The following is a 6,850-nucleotide window of genomic DNA, read 5'->3' as shown; positions in this document are numbered from 1 at the left end:
CAAGCTTAGCTTATTTGCTAACAACCACTGATGTATATTAGTGAGTTCAGTGTTCATGCTTGGTTCCAAGTCTCCTACATTTTTACCATGAACGCTGATGCTGGTATCATCAGCAAACATTCTTGTTATGGCTTGCGCCAAACAATTTGGTAAGTCATTAATATACAGGAGAAATAAAAGTGGGCCTAAATTACTGCCTTGTGGTACACCGCAGCTCACAGTACAAGGCTCAGACAGACTTCCGTTAACACTGCACAGCTGAGACCTCGTCAGTAAATAAGAACGGAACCACTTGAGTGAGCCTTCATCTACACCATAATTCGATAGTTTGGACAAAAGAATTTCATGATCTATGGTGTCGAAGGCTTTTTGGAGGTCTATGAAGATTACTCCGTTAAGTAGTCCCTTGTCTATATTAACTGACCATTCGTTCGTTGCTTCGAGCAACGCGGTGACAGTGCTGTGCAGGGAGCGAAAGCCTGACTGGCATTCCGTCAATAACTGGTTTTCATTCAAATAATCGTATAGTTGATCATAAACGATCTTCTCAAATATCTTTGAAGCAGTGGGAATGACCGAGATTGGGCGATAATTGTTTAGGTCAGTTTTCTCCCCCTTTTTAAATATAGGCGTTACTTTCGCTATTTTCCACTCCCTAGGAAAAATGCCCATTTTAATAGATTGTCGAAAAATCACAGTGAGAGATGGTCCCACTATAGAGGCGGACATTTTTAGCAATTTGTTGGGTATGTTATCTAAGCCTGCAGCTTTCTTTTCCTTTATACTTCCTAACAAGTCGCAAACAGTTTGCTCACTTGGAGGTTGGATAGCGAAAGTTTTACCAGTTGTAGGTTTCAGAAATGATTCAAATTTAATGTCAGATGGAGGTAATTTATTGGCTAGAGTCTGGCCTATACTTGTGAAATGTTCATTGAAAATCTCGGCCATCTCACTTGGTGAGGTTACTGATTTATTGGCAACTTTAATTTCGGAAACGCCGGAAAATTTGCTAGCCTTTCGAGCACTTAGATCATTAAGGAGGTGCCATGTTTTCCGAGGATCAGATTTATTTAGTGCTAAATTTTCCGTAAAGTATTTTTTCTTCGCTAATCTAATTTCGTTATTAATCCTGTTTCTCGATTCTTTGTATTTTTTCCAAAATAAGTCACTGTCAGTGGAAATTGCTTTCCTTTTCAATTGGTCACGTGACCGCATTTTCTGTATTAGCTCCGTTGTGATCCATGGTGAGTTTTTCCTTCCCACACGCTTGTGGCGAACAGGCAGGTGGGAATCAATACACTTGGTTAGCAAGGTTTTCCAGCGAATCCACATATCATTCGGATCATCGTAAGACTTGATGTCTGACCATGGCAGTTGTTTGAGATCACTCAAAAATTTGTCTTGATCGAAATTTCTGAAGTTACGTACCTCAATTTTGCGAGCCTTTGACGGCTCGTAATGAATTTTTCTCGTCATGAATACTAAAGAGTGATCACTGATGCCAAGATGATACAGACCTGACTTACTAATTTTGTCGGGAGTGTTTGTCACACATAAGTCAATTAATGATTTGGTGTTATGCGTTACACGTGTTGGCTCATTTAATAGCTGATAAAGCCCATAGATATCCAAAATATCAATTAAATTAGATGAAGCTAGGTTCGTTCTCGTTAGTTCTAAGAGATCGCAATTTATATCACCTAACAAATAATAATCGAGATTTGTCTTATCAATGCTATCTATGAGCTTTTCAAATGTCGTAAATAACTCGAGGGGTGAGTTGGGAGGGCGATACCAAGTACTAACTAAGAATGATTTTGATCGTGGCTTAAAGATTTCTATAGTGATGAGTTCTAAGATCCCATCATCAAAGTCGTGGGCTATAGCCCATGCTTTTTGGTCAAAAATGGCCAGAAATGACCTTTTTCTCTTTCTTCATAAATAATGCATATTTTATTAGGAGGTGTAAAAATGGTCGAAAATCGATCAAAACCATGGGCTATAGCCCATGCTTTTTGGTCAAAATTGGCCATTATGACTTAATTTGCATCCTTCATAAATAATACATATTTTATTAGGAGGTGTAAAAATGGTCCAAAATCGATCAAAACCATGGGCGATAGCCAATGCTTTTTGTTCAAAAATGGCCAGAAATGGCTTAATTGGCAGCCTTCATAAATAATACATATTTTATTAGGAGGTGTAAAAATGGTCGAAAATCGATCAAAACCATAGGCTATAGCCCATGCTTTTTGGTCAAAATTGGCCATTATGACTTAATTTGCATCCTTCATAAATAATACATATTTTATTAGGAGGTGTAAAAATGGTCGAAAATCGATCAAAACCATGGGCTATAGCCCATGCTTTTTGGTCAAAATTGGCCATTATGACTTAATTTGCATCCTTCATAAATAATACATATTTTATTAGGAGGTGTGAAAATGGTCCAAAATCGATCAAAACCATGGGCTATAGCCCATGCTTTTTGGTCAAAAATGGCCAGAAATGGATTAATTGGCAGCCTTCATAAATAATACATATTTTATTAGGAGGTGTAAAAATGGTCGAAAATCGATCAAAACCATGGGCTATAGCCCATGCTTTTTGGTCAAAAATGGCCAGATATGGCTTAATTGGCATCCTTCATAAATAATGCATATTTTATTAGGAGGTGTGAAAATGGTCCAAAATCGATCAAAACCATGGGCTATAGCCCATGCTTTTTGGTGAAAAATGGCCAGAAATGGCTTAATTTGCAGCCTTTATAAATAATACATATTTTATTAGGAGGTGTAAAAATGGTCGAAAATCGATCCAAACCATGGGCTATAGCCCATGCTTTTTGGTCAAAATTGGCCATTATGACTTAATTTGCATCCTTCATAAATAATACATATTTTATTAGGAGGTGTGAAAATGGTCCAAAATCGATCAAAACCATGGGCTACAGCCCATGCTTTTTGGTCAAAAATGGCCAGAAATGACCTAACTTGCATCGTCCGCCAATAATGCGTATTTTATTAGGTGTGAAAACGGTCGAAAATCGATAAAAACCATGAGCTATAGCCCATGCTTTTTGGTCAAAAATGTCCAGAAATGAGCTGTTTTTGCTTCCTTCGTACAAAATGCATATTTTATTAGGAGGTGTGAAAATGGTCCAAAATCGATCAAAACCATGGGCTATAGCCCATGCTTTTCGTTCAAAAATGGCCAGAAATGACCTATTTTTGCTTCCTTCATAAATAATGCATCTTTTATTAGGAGGTGTGAAAATAGTCGAAAATAGATCAAAACCATGGGCTATAGCCCATGCTTTTTGGTCAAAAATGGCCAGAAATGACTTAATTTGCATCCTTCATAAATAATACATATTTTATTAGGAGGTGTAAAAATGGTCCAAAATCGATCAAAACCATGGGCTATACCCATACTTTTTGGTCAAAAATGGCCAGATATGACTTAATTTGCATCCTTCATAAATAATGCATATTTTATTAGGAGGTGTAAAAATGGTCGAAAATCGATCAAAACCATGGGCTATAGGCCATGCTTTTTGGTCAAAAATGGCCATTACGACTTAATTTGCATCCTTCATAAATAATACATATTTTATTAGGAGGTTTAAAAATGGTCCAAAATCGATCAAAACCATGGGCTATAGCCCATGCTTTTTGGTCAAAAATGGCCAGAAAAGGCTTAATTTGCAGCCTTCATAAATAATACATATTTTATTAGGAGGTGTAAAAATGGTGGAAAATCGATCAAAACCATGGGCTATAGCCCATACTTTTTGGTCAAAATTAGCAAAAAAGAGCTATGTTTGCTTCCTTCGTAAAAAATGCATATTTTATTAGGAGGTGTGAAAATGGTCCAAAATCGATCAAAACCATGGGCTATTACCCATGCTTTTTGGTCACAATTAGCGAGAAATGAGTTATTTTGGCTTCATTCATAAATAACTCATATTTTATTAGGAGGTGTGAAAAGGGTCCAAAATCGATCAAAACCATGGGCGATAGCCAATGCTTTTTGTTCAAAAATGGCCAGAAATGGCTTAATTGGCAGCCTTCATAAATAATACATATTTTATTAGGAGGTGTAAAAATGGTCGAAAATCGATCAAAACCATAGGCTATAGCCCATGCTTTTTGGTCAAAATTGGCCATTATGACTTAATTTGCATCCTTCATAAATAATACATATTTTATTAGGAGGTGTAAAAATGGTCGAAAATCGATCAAAACCATGGGCTATAGCCCATGCTTTTTGGTCAAAATTGGCCGTTATGACTTAATTTGCATCCTTCATAAATAATACATATTTTATTAGGAGGTGTGAAAATGGTCCAAAATCGATCAAAACCATGGGCTATAGCCCATGCTTTTTGGTCAAAAATGGCCAGAAATGGATTAATTGGCAGCCTTCATAAATAATACATATTTTATTAGGAGGTGTAAAAATGGTCGAAAATCGATCAAAACCATGGGCTATAGCCCATGCTTTTTGGTCAAAAATGGCCAGATATGGCTTAATTGGCATCCTTCATAAATAATGCATATTTTATTAGGAGGTGTGAAAATGGTCCAAAATCGATCAAAACCATGGGCTATAGCCCATGCTTTTTGGTGAAAAATGGCCAGAAATGGCTTAATTTGCAGCCTTTATAAATAATACATATTTTATTAGGAGGTGTAAAAATGGTCGAAAATCGATCCAAACCATGGGCTATAGCCCATGCTTTTTGGTCAAAATTGGCCATTATGACTTAATTTGCATCCTTCATAAATAATACATATTTTATTAGGAGGTGTGAAAATGGTCCAAAATCGATCAAAACCATGGGCTATAGCCCATGCTTTTTGGTCAAAAATGGCCAGAAATGACCTAACTTGCATCGTCCGCAAATAATGCGTATTTTATTAGGTGTGAAAACGGTCGAAAATCGATAAAAACCATGAGCTATAGCCCATGCTTTTTGGTCAAAAATGTCCAGAAATGAGCTGTTTTTGCTTCCTTCGTACAAAATGCATATTTTATTAGGAGGTGTGAAAATGGTCCAAAATCGATCAAAACCATGGGCTATAGCCCATGCTTTTCGTTCAAAAATGGCCAGAAATGACCTATTTTTGCTTCCTTCATAAATAATGCATCTTTTATTAGGAGGTGTGAAAATAGTCGAAAATAGATCAAAACCATGGGCTATAGCCCATGCTTTTGGTCAAAAATGGCCAGAAATGACTTAATTTGCATCCTTCATAAATAATACATATTTATTAGGAGGTGTAAAAATGGTCCAAAATCGATCAAAACCATGGGCTATACCCATACTTTTTGGTCAAAAATGGCCAGATATGACTTAATTTGCATCCTTCATAAATAATGCATATTTTATTAGGAGGTGTAAAAATGGTCGAAAATCGATCAAAACCATGGGCTATAGGCCATGCTTTTTGGTCAAAAATGGCCATTACGACTTAATTTGCATCCTTCATAAATAATACATATTTTATTAGGAGGTTTAAAAATGGTCCAAAATCGATCAAAACCATGGGCTATAGCCCATGCTTTTTGGTCAAAAATGGCCAGAAAAGGCTTAATTTGCAGCCTTCATAAATAATACATATTTTATTAGGAGGTGTAAAAATGGTGGAAAATCGATCAAAACCATGGGCTATAGCCCATACTTTTTGGTCAAAATTAGCAAAAAGAGCTATGTTTGCTTCCTTCGTAAAAAATGCATATTTTATTAGGAGGTGTGAAAATGGTCCAAAATCGATCAAAACCATGGGCTATTACCCATGCTTTTTGGTCACAATTAGCGAGAAATGAGTTATTTTGGCTTCATTCATAAATAACTCATATTTTATTAGGAGGTGTGAAAAGGGTCCAAAATCGATCAAAAACATGGGCTATAGCCCATGCTTTTTGGTCAAAGTTGGCCATTATGACTTAATTTGCATCCTTCATAAATAATACATATTTTATTAGGAGGTGTAAAAATGGTCGAAAATCGATCAAAACCATGGGCTATAGCACATGCTTTTTGGTCAAAAATGGCCATTATGACTTAATTTGCATCCTTCATAAATAATACATATTTTATTAGGAGGTTTGAAAATGTTCCAAAATCGATAAAAACCATGGGCTATAGCCCATGCTTTTTGGTCAAAAATGGCCAGAAATGGCTTAATTGTCAGCCTTCATAAATAATACCTATTTTATTAGGAGGTGTAAAAATGGTCCAAAATCGATCAAAACCATGGGCTATAGCCCATGCTTTTTGGTCAAAATTGGCCATTATGACTTAATTTGCATCCTTCATAAATAATACATATTTTATTAGGAGGTGTAAAAATGGTCCAAAATCGATCAAAAACATGGGCGATAGCCAATGCTTTTTGGTCAAAAATGGCCAGAAATGGCTTAATTTCCAGCCTTCATAAATAATACATATTTTATTAGGAGGTGTAAAAATGGTCCAAAATCGATCAAAACCATGGGCTATAGCCCATGCTTTTTGGTCAAAAATGGCCAGAAATGGCTTAATTTGCATCCTTCATAAATAATACATATTTTATTAGGAGGTGTAAAAATGGTCGAAAATCGATCAAAACCATGGGCTATAGCCCATGCTTTTTGGTCAAAAATGGCCAGAAATGGCTTAATTTGCAGCCTTCATAAATAATACATATTTTATAGGAGGTGTAAAAATGGTCGAAATCGATCAAAACAGGGCTATAGCCCATACTTTTTTGTTCAAATATTAGCAAAAAGCAGCCATTTTTGATTTCCTTCGTAAAAAAATGAATTTTATTGGAGGGTGTGTGAAAATGGTCCAAAAATGATC

The sequence above is a fragment of the Actinia tenebrosa genome, unplaced genomic scaffold (assembly GCF_029948245.1).
Source record: "Actinia tenebrosa isolate PJP-AT-01 unplaced genomic scaffold, QUT_ActTen_1.0 PGA_scaffold4__44_contigs__length_22323623, whole genome shotgun sequence".
NCBI lineage: Eukaryota > Metazoa > Cnidaria > Anthozoa > Actiniaria > Actiniidae > Actinia > Actinia tenebrosa.
The sequence above is the reverse complement of the archived record's forward strand: the minus strand, read 5'-3'. Positions refer to the sequence as shown.